Here is a 12975-nt window from a genome sequence, read left to right on the forward strand (position 1 = left end):
ACTTCGAACTTTACGTTTCCCAATTTTTGCTTTAAGTTATTTACATAATAATGTAGATAACCTAATGATGATCCTTATTGCTGTTTTAGAGGAGCGGTGCTTCAAAGGATAGTTGCAGATTTCTGTCAGAATCTGCAGATTATACAGTACAAATAAAATGTTCACGTTTCTCCAACGTTGTCTTCCCAACAGTTTCACTGACATCTACACGGGATGGCCAGGAAGCGTTCGCGATGTCTTCTCCGGCGCTGATAATTGGCGTCTGTCTTGTGTCAGTGATGTAAAAGACGGATTTAATGCGACTTGACCATTCAAACAGCAGTCGCTTTCTAAAACATCGGATATGTATCGGATTCAGTACCACATACGAAAGTGACCCAGATCGGATTTGAAAATATCGGATTTGTGCCATTCACACTGTCATACCATGATCGGATATGGGTCGCATAGGGTCAAAAAAATCGGATTTGATGCGCTTTCGCCTGCAGTGTGAACGTAGCCTAAAACCTGCAGGGACACCGGCCCTCGTGGACTGAGATTGCCCACCCCTGGTCTAATACACAGTGAGTGCTGAAAAAATGTCAAACTTTGGGAAAAAGTATTATTATGAAAAAATGTCACTCAGGAATCAAATCTCACACTTGTCTTTTAGTTTCATCTCTATTTCTGTTCCTCATTAACAATGGTTAACCATGTTTTGGGTTAATAACACACTTACAGAGCTGTGATTTAAATTTTTTTCTCTCCTTCAAACATTCGTCTCTAAGTAATCAAGATAGAAAATTCAATGGAAGATGAGGCTAAGAACTTATATGCATTTGTATGTTGTACAAAAAAAGTACATATTATATTGTGAAGGAGGTAAAACAGATGAAGACCTCAGTGAAAGGAAAAAAGAAGTCTTTAGTCAGACACCCGATACTTGATACTTCTGGAACAAACAAAGTTGTGGTGCCTTCAGGCTGGGCACTTTGAACATGGAAGGATAATCTAAGTGTGATGTCAAGGAGTTTACAGATTGGCTGTTTTTGGTGGGTTTTTTTGGTCTTCGTTAAGAAAGAAAAACAGAACTTATCTACATGGTCAGATAAAGAAAACCATGGGCAGATTCTAGCAATTGCTTTAACTTAAAAGCTTCATTCAATCCTTGAATCCTTAATGACTACAATTAGAGCTCAACAGGGTGATGTTATTTCCTCTGCCATTAATTAATGCTTCAATCTTAAATATGATCAACCTATCTCTAATAATCGGCTATGTACCACAGGCCTTCAAGGTGGCTGTAGTTAAACCTTTACTTAAAAAGCCATCTCTAGACCCAGCAGTCTTAGCTAATTATAGGCCAATCTCCAACCTTCCTTTCATATCAGAAATCCTTGAAAGAGTAGTTGTCAAACAGCTAACAGATCATCTGCAGAGGAATGGCTTATTTGAAGAGTTTCCGTCAGGTTTCAGAGCTCAGCACAGCACAGAAACAGCTTTAGTGAAGGTTACAAATGATCTTCTTATGGCCTCTGACAGTGGACTCATCTCTGTGAGTAGTAATATAATGGCACTTTTTTTGCCCCCCACCCCTCACCCCTCCCCTTTCCCCCAGCGCGTCCATGTGAGTGCATGCACGCATGTACTGGCTTAGCACGTGCATGTGAGTTCAGGGCTCATATGAGTTCACATGTGTTTAATAGCATTTTATTTAATGAAACCATTATGTGTTTAAATTAAACTCTTTTTAAGGATTGTATAGGTCTCAGAGCTCTGTTATTTAGACATAGATGATTTAATTTAACCAGTTTAGGAGCATTTTACTTTTAATTTAACTAGTTAGGAGCATTTTACTTTTCTTTAGCGCTCCGAAAAGTCACAGAGGCTAATAGTTTTTAAACAGAGTGCCACAAACAACATGTATTCTTTTAGAAATAAACTTTGCGTGTGATACTTCTAAAAACCGAGTATTCCCACACAGCATTTAATTTAACTGCTTAAGGTGTCAAGGTCTGCGGAGGCAGACCGTGCGGAAAGGTGTGTGGTGGACCCAGGTGCGAACACAAACGAGGATGCAGGAGTGGATTCCAACCAAAACGAGCCTTTTATTATGGCTGATGAAAAGAACAAAAACAGAATGAGGGCAGCATACGTGTAGTACTCAACAGAAAACCTAAACTGGACAAAACTAAGGAAAGACTATGGCTGGAGGTACAGAACACAGGAGGTGGTAACACAGACGACGCGAGACAGACTGTATGAAACACAGAGACTAAATACACATGAGGGATGATCAGGGGAAGTGGCCACACATGGGAACACAGCTGACACACATGAACTTAACGACAGGACAGAAGGAGTGAAACTGAATACACTGACCGTGAATACAGACTTTCAAAGTAAAACAGGAAACATGGAGATTAGACAAGACACATGAACCGGGGAGACGTAGTACAGGGGAGATGACATAACCGACAGCATGGACTTGACAATATAAGACACGCAGACATAAACACACGAAGGGCAAGGGAGACTTAATACACGGGTAATATGTACAAATGGCTGGACTGCCTTAGTGACCCTAAACAAAGAATAAACATCAAAATAGGCTAAAACACAAAACACTGGGTCGCACGACCCAGGACCATGACAATACCCCCCCCTCAAGGGCTGGCTCCCGACAGCCCAAAACCGAGAAATCAAACAAAAACAGAAAAACCCCACCCAGGGCGGGAGGCGGGGGACCAGGACGGAGGGACCAGAACAGGAAACAAAACGAACAACAGAACACACAGGAGCACAAGACCAAAGTCAAAACAAAGTTCAGGGGGCCGACCCAGAGCCCACAGGCACAAGAGTACACGGGTCACATGGTCGGGGGGCCGACCAGGCGGACGGCACAGGTGACAGAGCCGGTCCGGAGGCCGGCCGCGCAGAAGGCAGCGGCGGCGACGAAGGCGACGGAGCAGTTCAGGAGGCCGGCCGCGCGGAAGGCAGCGGCGGCGACGAAGGCGACGGAGCAGTTCAGGAGGCCGGCCGCGCAGAAGGCAGCGGCGGCAGTGAAGGAGACGACGGAGCAGTTCAGGGGGCCGGCCGCGCGGAAGGCAGCGGCGACGGAGCAGTGTCAGGCGCACTGGCCGAGGCCCGGTGGACACAGGACCAGACGAGGCTGAAGACTCCGATGAGGCCGGACCAGACGAGGCTGACGACTCCGATGAGGCCGGACCAGACGAAGACGCCGGCTCTGAGGCTGCAGCCGACGACGACTCTGAGGCTGCAGCAGACGACGACTCTGAGGCTGCAGCAGACGACGCAGAAGGTGGCTGGATGGGCGGCTCGGGCCCCCCAGCCGACGTGGCATGGTGCTGGACGGGCTCCTCGGGCCCCCCAGCAGACGTGGCAGGTTGCTGGACGGGCCCCTCGGGCCCTCCAGCTGAGACATGAGGCTGAACGGGCCCCTCGGACCCTCCAGCGGAGACATGAGGCTGAACGGGCCCCTCGGACCCTCCAGCGGAGACATGAGGCTGAACGGGCCCCTCGGACCCTCCAGCTGACGAGACATGAGGCCGGAGGGGCTCCTCGGGCCCTCCAGCTGGCATGACGTGAAGTGGTGTGGATGCTGCAGGATGCCGGGTAGGCACACCCGGGCATCCAGCAGCAGGCGCAGGGTGAACAGTTAAGGAGGCCCCTGGCTGGACAGGGAGCAGAGCAGGAGGCTGTCGTGGTGGCGATGACTCTCTTGAGCCTCCAATGGAAACATGAGCCGGTGCAGGCGCCTGCAGAGCGACAACCGCTCCCACCTGAGCGCCGAGGCTGGGTGCGGAGCTCAGCTGTGTACTGACTGGCATAACTTTGGGAACCCACCTGGGTGTAGGAACAAACCGGACAGCAGCCATTCCCGCCTGGGGTGTAAACGCAGGATATGGCTGACCTCCGGCTGCCCTGACCCTGGTGGTGGGAGCTAGCTCAGGTGCTGGCTGGGTGTCCACTGCCTCTACCTGGAGATCAGACGCAGGTGAGAGGTCAGGTAACGCCACAGCCACCCTGGGAGTGAGCACGAAGCTCCGGACACTGTCCTTGGCAGATGTAAGCAGAGGAGCAACGACAGACAAGGACCTAGATGTCTCTAAGTCCTTAACACAGTCCGAATTGTCCTTAGTTGCCCTTCTTGGGGAGCTAAACACTCCTTCTGTCTTGGAGCACGATTCAAACAATATTTCAGACCAGAAGCAAGGTGGCTCAGTGACACAAGTGACAGTTATGTTGTCCCAGGAAGCATGACTCTTAAGGCCAAGACTCGATGCATGAACCCACATAACACAACCAGGACTAGGTGCAGATGATTTGAACACAATAATTTGGCAGTCACATGGGAGACAACTACACTTACTGGAGTCTAAGAGCCCTGTTGGCGAGACTGAGTTAAGGAGGGGTTCAGCCCCACACACTAGGCGGCTGTAGAAAGCTAGTGAGTGGGATGCACATGGACTTGGCGTGGCATAGAAAACATAGTGGACTGGCTCTGAGAAATCCGGCTGAATTGTCCTTAGATCGGCCAGTTCATTAACTGCAGTCAAAAGGCCCTGGCCCAGGGGTGCGGTTAAAGGGCTAGCTGGTTTGTGATGATTAGCGTGGCGCCCCCCCCCCCCGACAGTCTTGGAAACACAAAATACAGCCTTGTCATTAGATAAGGGGAAAGCACAACATAAACAGACCTTCACTTTAGTATTAACAGAAATCACAATGCCATTCACAGACATAGGAAAACCCGGCAGGCCCTTAATACTCGTCCAGCCCCGGCGGACTGGTGCAGAAGAGCGGTTGCTGATGTCGGACCCCAAAGCACTCACTCTGGTCAAATTATCAGCAGAGTGAGGAACCTGGGGCCCGATTAGCGCTGGAACATAACATACAATTTCCCGATCAACACCAGACGTTCCTTCTTGCGCTGGGCTAGTTACATAAGCAGAACATTCATTATTCGGCTTGGGAACAGGGAAAAAAGACCCCAAAAGGTGGGTGCTAGTCAAAGGGAATACAGTCTTATTACTAGTCAGATCAGACGTTTTCTCACGTGATTTATAGTCAATGGATAGCAGGGGCTGAGACAGTCTTCGAAAAGGCTCCAGATGCCGTAACAGTCTTAAAAGAAGCCTCCTTAGCGAAAGACGCATGTCCTGGGTGTGCAGCGTCTTCTCTATCCTCTATCTCCCTAACCTCCCCCTCAGCCTGCACACTCACAATAACAGGGTTTAACAGAACATCGCACGGGTTGATCCCCAAAACCGAAGTGCCTATGGCCGGTTTGGCAGTGTCAGGTTCACAGTACTGTGAGAGCAGTGTGGCGTCCCCAAAAACAGCATGCCCAACACCAGAAAACTTAGCTTTATTGTCAATACAAAACGTAGGCACGAGAGTAACACCTTCAATATCAGTAGCCAGAGGCACGGGAAAGACAGCTTCTTCACTGGCCTCCGAGAAAACAGACTGTGACACGGTGCCTGGGGGGGTGACAGAGTTAACAGTACCGGTACACGGGGTCTTCATCTCTGAGACATTTATTGTCCCTCCGAGCCCCTCGCTCTCAGTACATCCAGAGCGATTAGGTGGACACAAAACATCGTCACTAACCTCCGAGCGTCGGGCGATGCGGTGGCGACGCGAACGCCGTTTCTTCTTGGCCGTGGGTCCCGTTGACGTGGAAAGTGGAGCCTCTTGCGGCGTCGCAGAGGCTGAGGCGGCGAGTGTTGGCGGGGCGGCAGGCGGGAGCTCCAGGCAACTCCGGGGGCCCCCAAGGGCTAGGCGTGTCCCGCGGAAGATCTCACCGTAGTGAGGAGCGAGCCATGGCTCCTCCCGTAGCTCCTCCTGCAGTTGCGCGCATGCGGCGCGCTGCCGCCCCTCGAGGTCGGAATCCATGCCCCCCACAGCTTCCTCGTGTAGCTCAGTGGAGGGCGACACATGCCGTAGCGATGAGCGACGGCGACGTGAACGTCGCTTCCGTCTTGAAGTGGACGCGGACGGAACTTGGATTTCTGTGGCGAGCGGCTCCTCGTCTTCCGACCACATCCGCGCCAGATAAGAAGCGGGAGAAGTGTAGTCCGATGGACGGGCGGCCGGTCCGAGGCGGGGCGGCTGGCAGAAGCTCCTCCTCGGAGATAAGCCAGGGCTTCCAGCGTAGCTCGTCCTCCCGATACGCCCGCAACACCTGCTGCCGCTCCTCCTCACCGAAGTCAATAGCCTCGGGCATCTCCGTGCAGACAGGCGGTGGCGAAGATGCGGAAGCCGATGAAGTGTGTGTGTCGGTGGTGAGCCTCACCGTTCCGACTCTGACCGCCACTGGTTCATGAGGTAGCGGGGTAACACCGCAACAGCATGGCTCTGGTGACGACTCACGCTCGCCGGGCCGCTGCTGCTGCGGGCGGAGTCGGAGAGTGGAGACGAGAAAGTCGCTGACGAGGGGGTGCAGCGTCTCCCATAACCAGGGGAACACGGAGAGTTACCCCTACTTGGCGGGCTAACTCTTCCCGTTCCCCCTCTCTGGGACAGTGCAGCCATCGGTCGCATAGCGACTCCACTGTCCGGACGATTTCCATGTCATGTGTCGCTGGGTCCGGCATGCTCGCGTCGTACTGTCAAGGTCTGCGGAGGCAGACCGTGCGGAAAGGTGTGTGGTGGACCCAGGTGCGAACACAAACGAGGATGCAGGAGTGGATTCCAACCAAAACGAGCCTTTTATTATGGCTGATGAAAAGAACAAAAACAGAATGAGGGCAGCATACGTGTAGTACTCAACAGAAAACCTAAACTGGACAAAACTAAGGAAAGACTATGGCTGGAGGTACAGAACACAGGAGGTGGTAACACAGACGACGCGAGACAGACTGTATGAAACACAGAGACTAAATACACATGAGGGATGATCAGGGGAAGTGGCCACACATGGGAACACAGCTGACACACATGAACTTAACGACAGGACAGAAGGAGTGAAACTGAATACACTGACCGTGAATACAGACTTTCAAAGTAAAACAGGAAACATGGAGATTAGACAAGACACATGAACCGGGGAGACGTAGTACAGGGGAGATGACATAACCGACAGCATGGACTTGACAATATAAGACACGCAGACATAAACACATGAAGGGCAAGGGAGACTTAATACACGGGTAATATGTACAAATGGCTGGACTGCCTTAGTGACCCTAAACAAAGAATAAACATCAAAATAGGCTAAAACACAAAACACTGGGTCGCACGACCCAGGACCATGACATAAGGAGCATTTCACATTCTTTAGCGCTCTGAAAGACACAGAGGCTAATGGTTTTAAATAGAGCACCACAAACAACATGTATTCATTTAGAAATAAACTTTTCTTGTGATACTTCTAAAACCACACATTCACACATAGCCACACACTGCAACAGTAAGACTTGATGATTAGACAGAGGGGCTTACAGGTAGGGCCTCCGCCCAACAGTCAGCAAAACAAGTCATAAAACAATAAAAGCAGCCTCCTTAACAAGAGCATCCCAGCACGCACGTCCCAACGGTAGTTCCATAGTTTCCATCTTTTTCATTACAAACAGTTCCTTTATCTGGCAATTACACCTCCTACTGACTAACCGAACCTCCATAGTTTTTCCACCTTTTTCATTACAACCTGCTCTTTATATCTGCATCTCAGAGGCCAACTGAAACCAAATCCACCTATATAAAAACACCCCATCAGACACACAGTATTTTCCTCAGCACTTCACAACTGCCGCAAGGTATAGCGTTTTAACTTTTTATTTTTTCCGATCCCAGACACAGTGGTGTGAGGTAGTTAGCACTCAGTTTTGACATGAAGAAAACATCGTTTGTTTGGAACACATCAGCAGAGAGGTAGAATTCATCGCTGTTCATAAGAGTTTAATTTAATCAAACCTCATTTTACGGATCTAAGTGGATCCTCATCACTAGCCAATTCACCATTTTATTTAAATATCTGAATTTTCGGAATGATGATCCAAGCGGGACACAGAGGCTGCTAGTTTTAACGCACCAGAATGCAAATATAAACAAAAGCCTGACTATCCTGAGAGCCTAGCTGCAGCGACACCTTCTTTCACACGGTTGCCTGGATGTGCGTTGAGCCGACTTTGCTACCCGCACAGAGCGTTTCTGACCTACTGGCGTTGCTTATACAATAGAGAAAAGCAACAATACAGCTCTCTCTCTCTCTCTCTCTCTCTGTGTGTGTGTGTGTGTGTGTGTGTGTGTGTGTGTGTGTGTGTGTGTGTGTGTGTGTGTGTGTGTGTGTGTGTGTGTGTGCGCGCCCTCACAGAAGGAAGGTCACGACAGGGGCTTTTTTGAAACGCATTTCCAATCAGTTTTTTTTGCAAGAAGTGTAGCTCATACAATGGTATAAATGTATTATTTGCGATACTTTATAAATATGAAACTCTAAAGATTTTGAGTTCGTGCACATTGTGAAACAAGAATCTAAATATTTGTGTCACAATGATTTCTATAAAAGCGTGTTGTTTATGGGGATAATGTGACAAATCTTTTGTGACCCTATTAATGATCAATGGTAATTGAAGAGGAAGCTTGAACCCTGGCTCTGGACATTTTCATGACAAGTGACAGCGCAGACATCTACTAATGAGAGAACATGTTTTATCATCATAAAGACTGTGATATGAAGCATCGTTAAAGTATCGTTCAGCAATCTTGACTCATGTTTTTTAATAGATGACTTTAAAACACTAAACTCTAATTTCTCTTAAGTTTACAGAATATAACATGTGGTAAGACGATGAGTTTTACTTCTCACTGTCTGTGTTATGTGTATCTATTTATCATGTATGCTACTTTGCTCTGTGGACTGTAAAATGTTTCATTGTGTTCATGAAATAAACCAGACTTTCACCGTCTGCATCTTTTACTGTTTTTCTGCTTTTGTTCACTCAAAGTTTGACAAAACCGACAGATATCCAGAGTTAACTCACTAACAATGTGGAGCAGTCTCAGTGTATTTAGCTGCGTTTTCCCTGAACACAACCAACTGAGAGAAACGCTTGTAGTCCTCACTTTGGTCATTTTGAACGCTGAAGGAGATTTGTTCCATAGACACCTTATACTAGTGTTTCCTGCACTTATTCCATCACTACTATGTTCTATTTAAATCCAGATTCGTTTTATAGTTTGCAGTGAAATTTGTTAAACCGTTGCTTAATGGGACAGAAGTACAAGTCACTCTTTACTAACAAAATTTGTAGACAGGTTTATTGCTGAACAACACAGCTAGCAGTCTCACACACTCTTTAGGTTTTTGAAGTTTTGTGTGTAAGGGTTTAGTCTATCAAACCTAACCCTTTTCTCCCCAGTATCACAACAGTATGACTCCCAAAGTACGGATCAGTAAACAACCTATGATTCTAAAGCCAGAACAGAAAGATACAGTCGGAAGATGAATGATTGCGTTTCTATGATGCATAGTAAAATTACCCCCTCTTCTTCTCTGTGCTGTTGTTGTTCTTGTGTGTGTGTGTGTGTGTGTGTGTGTGTGTGTGTGTGTGTGTGTGCCTTAGAAGTCAATTAATACATTAGCCATACTTAAAAAAACATCTGAATTTCATTTAGAACTGAGATTCTAAGTTGTAAGCAGAAAACTTATGCTCAGCCAGAAGCATGTTTCCCCACTTTCACAATGCTGAGGTGTCAAATTCACAACCCCCAACAGATGGTTTGTTACACGCGGGTGTGAAGGGCAAGCTTTACTTACACAGCATCACACACAGTAGATTTTTAAAGTTTTTGGGTACAGTGGTTTAGCCACAGATGTAACTTCTACTTTTGATAAAGACCACTTCACCTGCATATTTCTTAAGAAATTAAGCATCTTTATTAAGCTCTTATTTATAAATGTCTACACAATAATAGACACCGTGGGCTCTGTGACATTATAGTCTTCTACTTCTGCTTCCATTGGTTTGCATTTTAAACTCCCAAACTTTTAGGTTGTTGTGAACAACTTATATTTCTAACATTTTGTGATATAAAAGTGAACCATGCAACTTTTTTTTATTTTCTGTTTGATGGAAGGACTTAAGACACGAGTTATTTAAACAATTCTAAATGACAGTGTGATGGCCATGGTACTTTATGAGGGTCAAATATGTTAAGGATAATGTTTATCAATGTAAAATTGCAAAGAACTTGTGGATAGAATATAACATTTTGTAAACAGTTACCTCAGAAGCTGTACCGTCAGACCTATGTATGTAAGGTAAAACTTTCCACAGTACTTCCACTTAAGTAACTAAACACATAAAGTCACCCTTACCAGTAATCCACTGCTCCTTGAAAAAAGTAGCACAGACAACTGACTCAGCAATGATAAGTAGAGATACCCTAGAGCAGGGGTGTCAAACTCCAGGCCTCGAGGGCCGGTGTCCTGCAGGTTTTAGATCTCACCCTGGGTCAACACACCTGAATCAAGTGATCAGTTCATTACCAGGCCTCTGGAGAACTTCAAGACATGTTGAGGAGGTAATTTAGCCATTTAAATCACCTGTGTTGGATCAAGGACACATCTAAAACCTGCAGGACACCGGCCCTCGAGGCCTGGAGTTCGACACCTGTGCCTAGGTCAATACTCAAGCAGAAGAAAATTAAAAGTTGTTGTTTTTGTGGCTCGAAAAATTAAAGAAAGTATGTTTAATAATTCAACAAGACCCGCACATGTACATTCAAATTTTGGAACAGGCTCAACATTGCTGTTTGTTCAATAGTTTTTATCCGTTCGAAAAAGTCATTATCCGGCTTTAATGTTTCCAGCTGATAAGGAGAATGAGTGCATTTCAAATGTGCATCCAAAGGCTTTAAACATCCGCTTTGTCTGTAACGACAGTATCAAAATACAGAGCATTGTTTTTACTAAAATTCAACATTTTCAGATGAAAATTTGGCTGCTTTTTGTTTTTTTCACTGTAACACCCCCTCAATGCCATTTTTAGGATATTCTTGATGATCCCATTTTTTTCATATTTATGCTTTTGGGACTGAGGGTAACTAATACGCACGTTGTCACTGTGTTTTGTACTACCAGCTGTGAGGGCTCTGCTTTTGCTTTGAGCAGTCTGTTTTTATTTTGTCTCGTGAGTGCGTGCTTTTCAAACGAGATCCTCGTCAGTTTGATTTTGTTACCACAAACTTTGTGTGAAGTTGACAAGAGATTATATATATATATATATATGTGTATGTGTATATATATATATATATGTAAAATATTGGCCATATTATATTTACATCACCACAGTGAGATGATGTTAGTCTCGTGAACAACATTAGCTAATTGGTATTTACTAACTAATCTTGAAATGATTGTTCAGTACAGAACCCAACCCATTGTACCCAACAATCATGTTTTACAGTGCTGTGGTCTCAGCCTCAGATACTCAACTAATCACAGTGATGTAATGACAAAAATGAATGACCACCAAAACATTTTTTCTCCTTCATTTCTGTCAAACAATGCTGTATGGGACGTTTCTCGCCATTAGTATCATGGTTGCTAGGCAACCTGAGCAGCACGGCGAAGGCTAGACCGTCCCATTTCACAAGCCTCTCACTTCCGCACTTCCGCACTTCTCGTACTTATAGTACACACTGTACATAGTGCACGTACTTCAAGCGTGCAGACCCTGAATTGGGACACAGCCTATAAATACACACACCAGCAATCAAGGGATGGGAAACAGGAGGGAAACACACCTGGGAGACATCACAGCTGACGAGGCAAGGGAAACATAAACACAACGCACTGACATCAGACAGAGACCTTCAAAGTAAAACAGGAAGCACATACACGTAATGACACAACACACACAAACTTAACACAGACTGGGAGACACAGAACATAGGAACATGAAACGTGAAAAAGGAGAGTACAAAACTCATGTTCAAAGAAACAAAACAGGAGGCCCAAAAGGTCCCAAAACAAAACACGGCAACGGCGGAGGCTCAGGCGAAGGCGAAGGCGAAGGCGCGGAAGCCAGCGGCGGCGACGACGGCAGAGCTGGTCCGGAGGCCGGCCAGTTTGGATTCAGGAGACAGACACTATCTCTACTTTTAAGATTAGGCTTAAAACTTCCCTTTTTGCTAAAGCATATAGTTAGGGCTGGACCAGGTGACCCTGAATCCTCCCTTAGTTATGCTGCAATAGACGTAGGCTGCCGGGGGATTCCCATGATGCATTGAGTTTTTTCTTTCCAGTCACCTCTCTCACGCACTATGTGTTAATAGACCTCTCTGCATTGAATCATACCTGTTATTAACCTCTGTCTTTCTTCCACAGCATGTCTTTTATCCTGTCTTCCTTCTCTCACCCCAACCGGTCGCAGCAGATGGCCCCTCCCCTCCCTGAGCCTGGTTCTGCCGGAGGTTTCTTCCTGTTAAAAGGGAGTTTTTCCTTCCCGCTGTCGCCAAAGTGCTTGCTCATAGGGGGTCATATGATTGTTGGGATTTTCTCTGTATCTATTATTGTATGATCTACTGTACAATATAAAGCGCCTTGAGGCGACTGTTGTGATTTGGCGCTATGTAAATAAAATAGAATTGAATTCAGAGGAAAGAAAATCTAATAAAATGTAACATTCTTCAACTCCCAATAATTCTGTCTCTCTCACACACATACATACATGTAGTGAATGAAAAAATAGCAGCATAAACACACAAAGTGTGTTTTACATACTTTATAAAAGCGTCTCAGCTCATTTTCCTGGCACACTGGGACACCAAACATTAACATTCTGATGTGTTATTTATAATGCAGTCCACAGCTATTCTGTCTGGAATGACTTTTATGGTAAATGGTAAGTATTTGTATAGCACTTTTACTAGTCCCGCCTAGGGACCCCAAAGCACTTTACACACCCAGTCATCCACGCATTCACACACACTGGTGATGCCACAGGGTTTGAAACCATTAAATACATC

The sequence above is a fragment of the Copadichromis virginalis genome, linkage group LG23 (assembly GCF_057382275.1).
Source record: "Copadichromis virginalis isolate Kocher_CV1m ecotype Utaka linkage group LG23, C_Virginalis_male_GT1.1, whole genome shotgun sequence".
In the NCBI taxonomy this organism is placed as follows: domain Eukaryota; kingdom Metazoa; phylum Chordata; class Actinopteri; order Cichliformes; family Cichlidae; genus Copadichromis; species Copadichromis virginalis.